Below are 9862 nucleotides of genomic sequence, written 5' to 3'. Positions count from 1 at the left end.
AAATTATAGTCCTTTGGTTTAAAAGAGTTAACTCACTTTCAAAAATACTTATAACTGAAAATGAATCAGTCACCAAGGAGGAAAAGATTTGTTGTAGTTACTCACTTTTGATTGAAGTGACTCAAAAGTCCTGCTCAAGGCTCATGTTATTGAAATCCTAATTGTTGTGGATCAGGAAGCTCACTGTTGAATAATTCTTTACCCAGTTTTTCTGATAGAATGAATATACTGCTTCTAACAACAAAATCAAATAAAATAATGGCATGAAGCTATCCTGTTTGAGTAAGGAAGAACTAGGAAATAAAACCTAAAAAACAATGCATTGCCAAATAAATAAACTGGCTGTAAGAATGTCCTAGAAGAGAAAAAGTACTTTACTTAACGACATCTTATCTTTTCCAATTTTTTGCAAGTTGGGAAAAAGAAATATTGCGATCATGCAAGGAAGTGATTCTTGAGAAGTATTGGGAAATATTAAAATCAAGTCATCATTGCCTTAAGAAAAAATCTTTAAGATTGTTTGTGGAAAATTCAATCCAAGAATTTAAGATCCGGTGAGGCTCAACTCAATTATAAGGCCAAGAGCCCAATTAAAAAATGGGCAAGAGCTAAATACATATCTTATCAAAGAAGAGATACTGAAGCACGTAAGAGATGCTCAACATCATTTGTCATCAGAGAAATGTGAATTCAAACTGTAATAAGACATTACTTCATATCCACTAAAATGGCTATAATAAAAAAGACAAACAACAAAAAATATTGTCCAGGTTGTAGAGGAACTAGAACCCTCATACATTGCTGACAGGACCGTAAACTGCTACAGCCACTTTGGAAAATGTTTGACATTAGCTTATAACATTAAATATACATTTACCATATGACCCATTAATTTTACCCAAAGGTATCTAAGAGAAATGGAAACATATATCCACAGAAATATTTTTATGGTCAAAGAAGCATTATCCACGACAGCCAAAAAAGTGTAAACAATCTAAATGTTCACTAACTGATGAATGGACAAATGTGGTATATCCATATAATTGAATACTAGTCAGCAATGAAAAAAGAAGGAATTATTGATGCATGCTAAAATATCAATGGACCTCAAAAATGGAATAGCAAATAAAAGAAGCCAGATGCACAAGACCACATATTGTGTGATTCCATTTATATTAAATGTCCAGAATAGGCAAATCCTGAGAGAAAGAGGGGCTGAAGATGGAAATAGGATTGACTACATGGACACAAGGGAGAAAAGACACAGATTGTGGGGACCCAGTACTGGCTACTTGGATGCTCTGGATTATACTGCTTGTGGAGGATGCAAAGTGATGAATACATTGTGGGAGTATAAAGAACTGTGGTATTAGAAACCACAGAGTGACCTTTTGGCAGAGAAGGTTAAGAGCAGTTGACCTTATAATGAGGATGGGGCAGGGTTGCTCTGGGAAATCCAGAGGTTCAAAGCAAATGAAATCGATTTTAGGAAGGAGTTTTAGAGGAATGTAAATTAATTCAGTTTCATCAGGATGAAGTTTGTTTTGTTTTGTTTTGTTTTGTTTTGTTTTTTCTCTTGTAGGGAGAAACAAAGTAAGGGCACTAGACAGAACTGATAGGGAAGCTGAGAGTAATAGCTTTATCCTGGGTGTGGTGGTGGGTATGAGTGGGTGTTAAACTAAGTGTGAACCAGGAAAAAGTGAAGCCTGGTTCCTGGACTAACCCTGCAAAATAATTTCAAACTTAATAATGTCAGAGTGGCAAACAGACAATTTTGTGGATGCAGAAATTTCAGCTCAGGAAGCTTCAATGTCTTCTGAAGGTCATAACATAAGCAAATCTCGAGATACAAATTCAGGTTTCCTGACTCCCAGTTTGGTGGGCTTTCTACTGCAGATGAATTTGTGCCTCAGCATTCCTTTGCACTGTAGTAAGACCATTTAGGGATCTTCTTTAAACTGGTAATTGATTGCACTGTGTTGAGGAGGATATAGTGAACAGGAGTGTTAGAAGAGAAATGCCCCAACTTAAAACAGTAACCCTCAGTTCCCTGGGGTGATGGAAGCCAACAGTAACCTAAGTATCAGCAAAGCCACGTGGGAAACCTTCCAAATGGAACACATTTTATCATAATTCTTGTGGTCCAAAGGGAAACACCAGAGTATGTGGAAATCAGCATTATCAGCATTAGAGATACTATCTATTGTCTATACCTGAAAGCTTTGGAATAGAGTTTTAGTGCAGAAACAGCTTAAAAATAGAATCTGTGCCACGAGATCGCAAGGAATATAGACAGTACTATTGGCAGATTTACATAATTAAAAATAAAGTCACTAAGTAGAATAAAATGCATTTGATATGTTTTGGTCTCTAAGACCTTTAAAGAAAAGAAGGCATCATCAATGACAGGCTACAATCCAGTGGTGGCAATAATATGTTTACCTATACCATTTCATTCCATTACATCAGAGGTTGCTCAAATGGAACCAGTCAATGCCCAAGGTGGCCTGTAAAAGACCCAAGAGAGAATGAAGAGAAAAGCAAAAGCAGATAGAGATTAAAAAAATAAAAAAGAAAGATAGAAGAAATGATCTAAAGTTGGGGTAAGAGGGAAAAAAGAGAAAAAAAGGAAGTAATAAAAGAGCAAAAAATAGATTTATGTGGTAGGCAGTTATTGCTTCAAGAAAGTTTACCTTAAAAAAAAAAAAAGAAAGAAAAGTTTACCTAATCCTGCTTTATATATTGTATCTCTCCATTTTTAAATACCATTATACTCCAGATTTTTATTTATTAATTTATTAAAGATTTTATTTATTTATTTGACAGAGAGCGATCACAAGTAGGCAGAGAGGCAGGCAGGCTCCCCGCTGAGCTGAGAGCCCAATGTGGGGCTCGATTCCAGGACCCTGAGATCATGACCCTCGCCAAAGGCAGAGGCTCAACCAACTGAGGCACAGGCACCCCTATACTCCAGATTTTAATGGCACAAGAAATAATATGTTCATTGTAAAAAATTAGAAATATAAAAAAGCAAAAAGGAGAAAATTAATATTAGCTATAATCCAGTGATCTAGACTAGATCTCTGTTAACATGTTGGTCAATAATATTGTCATCTTGTTTTCAAAACATTTTCTTTCTACAAAAATGGAATCATACTACTTTTATTTCTTTGTAGCCTGATTTTTTTTTTTTCACAGAAATCATTATGGATATTTTTCTATTTCAGAAATCTATACTTTTAAAATATTTTAAATATTTGCCTTCACTTAAATGTAATTTTACAAAAATTTGATCTACAGGACACGTTATGAATTTTTGCTACTTTACTTTTACTTTTATTACCATGTTTGTAAAAACTCAGAATTTTTTCTTTTAAGATTTTATTTATTTATCTGACAGAGAGAGAACACAAGTAGGCAGAAAGGCAGGCAGAGAGAGAGAGGGTGAGAGAGAGAGAGGGAAGCGGGCTCCCTGCTGAGCTTAGAGCTGGATATGGGGCTTGATCCCAGAGCTGAAGGCAGAGGCTTAACCCACTGAGCCACCCAGGTTCCCAACAACTCGGAATTTCTAAAGTAAATACTTTTTGAGGAGGAAATAGAATTACTTGTGGGTACTAAAGCTAGAAATAAATGAAGCATATGCTATCGTCCTGTGCTAAACTATGCTGAAGAGAGATTAGAAGCCTATTTGGGGAAAGAAGAATATTATTATCCCTCTCTATGTAATAGATGTGTTTGAAAGAAGTTGTGTGTCCAATCAGAAAAACGGCATTATTATTTGAGAGGCTTTTTGAAGAAAATGCAAAAGCTTGGATTGGCAAAGCAAACATTTATCATCTATTGCAGCTTGTAATAATAGAGAAAAATAACAAAGCCTTAAATGTGAAGTGATTAGACAGCTTCTCATTGATTTCAGAAACTCTTGTGCTGCACCAATTCTTTACAATGTTCCTTAATGTTATTACAGCTATTTGTTGCTAGTAACTCAGTTACCTTCTAGAGAGATGTGACCTAGAAACTATGGGTTACACTCAGGGTAAGACATCTAACTTGACTTTCACAGGTAAATCCAGCAATTTCTTTAAATGATTTATATTTTCCAAAGTGATTATCTCAGCTAGTATTTCAAAATATAATCTAAAGCCCTCTGTTAGTAATCTACAGAAATCCATAAAACCTAGAGTGTTTTATGTTATTATTCATCAAACATTCATTGAACTTTCTACTAACTATGTTCTACTTATTATACAGGGCCAAACATTCATTTGCATTTCTTACCTAGAGGGGCTCACAATCCAAAGGTGGCCTAAAGAGAGCAGGATTAAGGGGTATTCACAAAAATTATGTTCTTGCAGTTAAATAGTCAAGCAATATGAGTTCTTGTTACCCACTGTAATGATACAAATCACAGTGGTAATGATCTCAGAGAGAGAAATCAGTTAGCAACCTTTGCAATTATTTTTTTTAGCTTTGTGGGGTTAACCTTATTGGGGTTGATTAAATTCAAGCTGTGATCTTTCATAACAACTCAATGGAGGGTCCAGATGGCCCAATAATACCTCCTTTTGTGAGAGAAAATAACTTGAAGATTTTTGTCTAATGAAAGTATTGTGCTGGTGGGACCTGAATGAATTGTTATCCCTTTAAAAGGAGTCTGCATTACAAGTAATCTTTATGAAATACTAATTATTCAAAAAGAGAGGTCTGCTTTCACTCTTCCAGTTATGTCCTAGGACCAGAGTGGCAAGAACATGACATTTTGAAGCTAGACTCTGATACCATCTTTGGGATTTCAGTCTGAAAGTACAATTCTGGAAAATCAACAGAACAAGGCTCCATGGAACAAAATGCCAGGAAGGTCAATGCATTACTTTACTGCTATTCCAGTCCCATGCTCACAATTACCTTAACTCCTATGAAAATATTTTCTACAGTAACAGACAAGACATAATTAGCACCTTTTCTTCATGCTGCAAAATATCATTGGTAGCCATAAAACAAATTTGAACAAAAGTCTTTCAGCGCACAACTCAGTGCATGGTTACTGGGCTTATTGGTTATATCACAATTTGCCACTTGTGAGAATAGCACTCCATCCCACTCAGCCTTCTGTCCACCTGATAGTCCTCACTATATCAGACGGGCGGAAAGAGAATTCTAGGCAAGAGGTGAGGGTTAGGTGGGAGGAGGAAGTGAGTTGTGAAATTCAATAAGAAATTACACAGTAAACAATCCTTTACTGCTTTGGTTATTTATCTAATTTGCCTTCGTTATTCTCCAACTTCTTTGTGTAGCCTGTCTGTAATCAGGTGACATTCTGAAGTAGTTTGTTCTTCAGAAGCTTGTCTTGTATCAGACAAGCAACAAGTATTGGTCAACTTTATTATGAATGCAAAGGCCCTTTATTTGGCCTTTCATTTGTTCTTAGTTGAGGCTATAAAAGCCAAAGTAGTTATGATCAGAGATTTCCAGCAGGGGGTGCAGCTGCTTCTATAGGGTAAATTCTTTTGAAGTCAAATCACATCAAACATCTAAATATTGTACTGTTACCACTGATGATAGAGCTGGGATTTTGATAACATTTATGGCTGTCATTTCTTTTGATCTTAGAAAGACCATGCATATTAATATTTTATTAGGATGTGTTAAAGAACTAGCAATTTGTGGAGAATATTTAACTTAAAAACCTAAAATGCCTGACCAAAATTTTATTCTGCTAATTTTTTCAAAGTAAATGAAGAACAAAGCTTCGGGTATTTTAAATTGTCCAGTACAGCAGAATAAGTACTTAATTTTTTATTTTAGAAAAGAAGAGTAAACGATCTGAGATCTCTCTCTCTCTCTCTCTCTCTCTCGTGTGTGTGTGTGTGTGTGTGTGTGTGTGTATATGTGTGTGTGTGTAAAAAATACATTACTTATTTTTTTTCAAAATTTCTCCTTTGGGGTGGCAAGCGTGGGTATTTAAAGCTATTTCTCTGAAGGTATGGCTCCTGATCAACTTTAAAAATACCATCTTATTCCTTGTTTTTTTTTTCCCCCCTTTATTGCCTTTTATTTGTAAATATTTGAGCATTTTCAAGCACAGAACTTTGGCCTCCAATTCCCATGTTCAGATTTATATTTGTACATAAAAGTGTACGTTTTATTTTCTGAGTAGAACAAGTAATATAAAAACAATAAAATATGTTAATTTTTTTATATTGGTAAGCAGCTTTAGACTACTAATACTGATAAGGAGCAAAGTTTTAAAGTTCCAGACCCCATAAATCAAGATAGATGATGTAGGAGGACTAACAGTAATGTCAGCTATGAAAAGTATCCTTTGAAAATCATGGCTTTGTTTGTTACATTTTCTGAGTCTTCATTATGAGAATGTAACATTTCAAGACTTGTTTTTCCCTCCAGAATCATGTCTTGATCCTTTAGAATCATGTCCTGTTTTAAACATTATCAGGTAAAAGGTGTAATTTTCACCTTCTTTATATGATGATGCTTCTTTTAAAAGCCCTGATTTATTTGACTTGAGTTTATGTTGATACATGTCCATAGTTATGAAATTTCTGATTATTTAGGAAGTAATTTTCAAAATATCTTTAGGGTGGACAACACTCCATAACAGTTAACATTTTAGAGTGTAAGTCGTGACTCTGAATCGATTACTGTATTTTTAAGGACTCTTAGTACAAAGGTCAAGAAATAGATTTAAATGCACAAACTTTCTAACCTGCACAAGTGGTATGGGTACTTATGGCATTAGAACCTCACATCGACAGTTCCATTCTCTTTCCCCAATTTCTTCTTCTCCTCTTTTTCCTTCCTTTCTATATTTACTTCCATCGCAAGTTTTCTTTTGCATCTTTCCTTGCCTATGGTTTGTAACTAAAAGAAAGAAGTGCCTAAGGACCTTAACTACTTACCTACTTGGTACCATTCAGATGCAAGAAAGTGTCTGGAGTAAGGGATTTCAGTGATGCCTTTTTAAAATTAGGGAGGAGTAAGAGACATAGAGAAATTAAACATGTCTCTTCTACTTTGTTAAGTTTACCTTTGAGAAATGTGAACAGTAGAGGGGGAGGAGTGTGGAACAAACTTGTGCTGGAATATTGTGATAGATTTACTGACAAATATTTTCTGATTTTTACCAAAAGGCAGTTTTTGTTTTTCCAGTTTACCAGCAGACCATAAAGGTACTTCTGGTTGGCAGTAGCTGTATCATTATAACACAAAGAAGCAAACTTGGCTAACTTCAGTACCTTATGTAACATAAGAAATAAAGAGTAACTGGAACTTAAAAGATTTTTCATACATTAACTTTACTGATGATGAACTGTTTTCAAGATGGGAAACAAAGCTTTCCCCAGAGAGAAGTTCTCCCCCAAATTACTTCTTTTAGACTTAACAAATTGGGGTGGATTTATGTTTCTGCTCATTCTTTTATCTACTGGCAACTATTTTAAGACCTCTCTATGAGACAGATTCTGATGACCTTGGGAAAGTCACAAGACTTCAGTTTCTTCAATGGTAAACAAGAAAGGTATTTTTTTCCACCGTCCATCTTTTCTTCACCTTTCAATACCAATGCTCGGAAGAGAAATACAACGAAAACCCAGTGTACCCCCAAACTTGAAAAATTTCCATGTCTCAAAAAACACTGAATACACTTACGGTAAGATAATAAAAGCCTGGTTCCTAAGGTTGGGCTGGTAGTGGTGTGAACCGGGTCTTTGGGGCCACCCTAAGCCCCTAAATCTTGGTATCTCGCTTAACTTCCATAAGAACGGAATAAACCATGGGCCTGTCTGAGTCCGTGCGGTGTGGGCGGAGAAAGGGATTCTAGCTCGTATGGAGTTTTGCCTTCTGGGTGAGCATGGCACCAGGTCCGGGGCGGGTGATGTCTGTAGTTGGCGAGCGATCCCCAGGCGGAAAACTGGCTGCACACGTAGGAGTAGACATGAGAGCATGTCCCCGCGAACAAGCGAGGGCGCATATTTTTCTCCCTTGAATTCTTTAATGCTCTGAGACCGTAGGGGGATTTATCGAGAATCTTTCGGTGCCCGTACGATGTTTTGCAACGGCTAACACAATATCAGGTTCCTTTGCAGTATTGTGGTTTGCTCTCAGTTTCAGCCAGAAACCGGAACAGAAGGAAAGGGAGAAAGCAGGGAAGGTTCGGAGACGACCGCGCTCAGGGCTGCATGGTCTGCAGCTTCTAAAGCGTGGAGGATGGGACGGAGAAGGAGAATACCGAGAAAGGGGAAAGCTGAGGAAAAATACCCACGCCAATGGGTAAAAGGGAAAAGGTGAGAAGGAATAGAGTAGGAGAGAGAACCAATGGGTGGGAGAGGCGGAGGAAGAAGGGGGAGGGGAGAAGCCAATGGGGGAGCCCGGACGCGAGCGAGGACGCGGCCCCGCGCTTGCTCCCCTCCCTCCGGCCCGAGCGCTCGCGCCTTCCCAGGCTCCCCGGAGACGAGGGCAGGGGCGGGCCCAGTCGGGCGCGCGGCGCGGGAGGCGCCGCGAGGTGAGGGCGGCGGGGGCGGGGAATTGTGGGGAGGGCGGTGCGGGTGCGCGCTCGCGCGCGCCCCGTCGAGACTGCGCCGCCGCTCCGCCCCCGGCCGGGTGTGTGGCTGCGCGCGCGCGCGTGCGTTCCGGCGGTGCGCGCCGGGAGAGATGCTGAGGTAAAGTTCGGGAGAGAGGGAGAGAGATCCGTCAGCGCGAGGGAGCCGGAGTGGCCGCCATTACTGAGCCCGGCGCGGCGGCGGGCACAGGGGAAGGGGGGAGGGACGGGGCCGCCGCTGGTGGCGGGAGGGAGGGTGGGAGGGTGGGTTACCCGCCTGCGGGAGCTGTAGGGCTTAAGGTTTCGGGGCGTGTGTGTTGGGGAGGGCGGGGGGAGGTGGCTGAAGGGACGCGGCGCTTGGTGAGCGCGCCGGGGAAGAGAGGCGAGCAGAGAGTGGAGGAGGAGGAGGCAGCGTCGGCGGGAGCGCTCCCCAGGAATGTCGCTGCCGCCGCCACCGCCGGGGCCGCTGCCGTTGAGGAGGAGACGGAGGAGACCGACGGTGTTAGGTAGGACCTTGCGATCCCCGCTCTTCTGGGCCTGTCCGCTCTCCCCCCTCCCGGACTGGGACCCTCCCGCCACCGGCTGCCCCGCTCGGTAGCCGCCGCCGGTTGTAACCAGTTCAAGGCGCTGGGGCCCCGCAAGCACGGAAGGGAGCCAGGCGCCGAGCTCTGTCCTCGCAGGCCGAGCGGGGAGCGGCTGCCACGGGGGGCGGGGGTACGGTCGGCGTGAAGGGCAGAGAGGCCGGGGGAGGGGGCGCTTTCTCCACAGGTGACGCGGCCGGGGTCGGTGGAGGCCTGGTGGTGGCCGAGGATTGCGCCGGCCCCGCCAGGCGTCCGCTCTCGCCCGCCGCCCTCACTTGCCTTGCTCTCCGATGGTACGAGGGGAGGGAAGGTGGCGGTGTCTGTTGGCTGGGTTGCTGCTGTTAACGAGTTCCACCTGGAAGGGGAGAGGGAGTAGGCGCATATTCGCGGAAACATAATCTTGGTTGCAAACTTAAGCGCCTTTCAAGGGGATCGGCCCTTCCACTTTTTCCCGATTTCCCCCACTTCTCCTTGGGTTCTCTTCACCAATTTCCCATCTGCTGCGAAAGCTCGGGGTAGGGTGTGAGAAGTTGCACTGCGCAACGAAAACGCGGAGTCTTACCAGTTCACTGCGGCTGGGTTAAGGCTTTGATACTGAGTTTTTGTGAGAATAACCTCTAGATTCTCCCTCTGTTTCCACTAAAGAAAAGTATCGGGGTGGGGGTGGGGAATCGCGCGGGAGCGCGCGCGCACTTATCCACACATAAATACTCACTCCCTCACACCC

At 41.4% G+C, this 9862-nt stretch overlaps 1 protein-coding gene across 6 annotated transcripts in view; it reads left to right on the top strand.

Annotated features, from left to right (window-relative positions):
• The first annotated feature begins 7728 nt into the window (after positions 1-7728).
• Positions 7729-9862, top strand: part of ARHGAP5 (Rho GTPase activating protein 5) — a 75145-nt gene continuing 73011 nt past the window's right edge. For 2 of the 6 annotated variants that reach the window (XM_082737918.1, XM_082737915.1), the window contains exon 1: positions 8549-8675. The gene's annotated coding sequence lies outside the window, so the exon portion shown is untranslated. Of the gene's footprint in view, positions 8301-8548; positions 8676-8817; positions 9061-9862 lie in introns of those variants that run through there. The other 4 variants (XM_082737917.1, XM_082737914.1, XM_082737916.1 and 1 more) reach the window with 3 other exon arrangements.

The sequence above is a fragment of the Mustela nivalis genome, assembly GCF_964662115.1.
Source record: "Mustela nivalis genome assembly, chromosome: 6".
In the NCBI taxonomy this organism is placed as follows: Eukaryota; Metazoa; Chordata; class Mammalia; order Carnivora; family Mustelidae; genus Mustela; species Mustela nivalis.
This window is presented reverse-complemented; position numbering and strand designations above follow the sequence as displayed.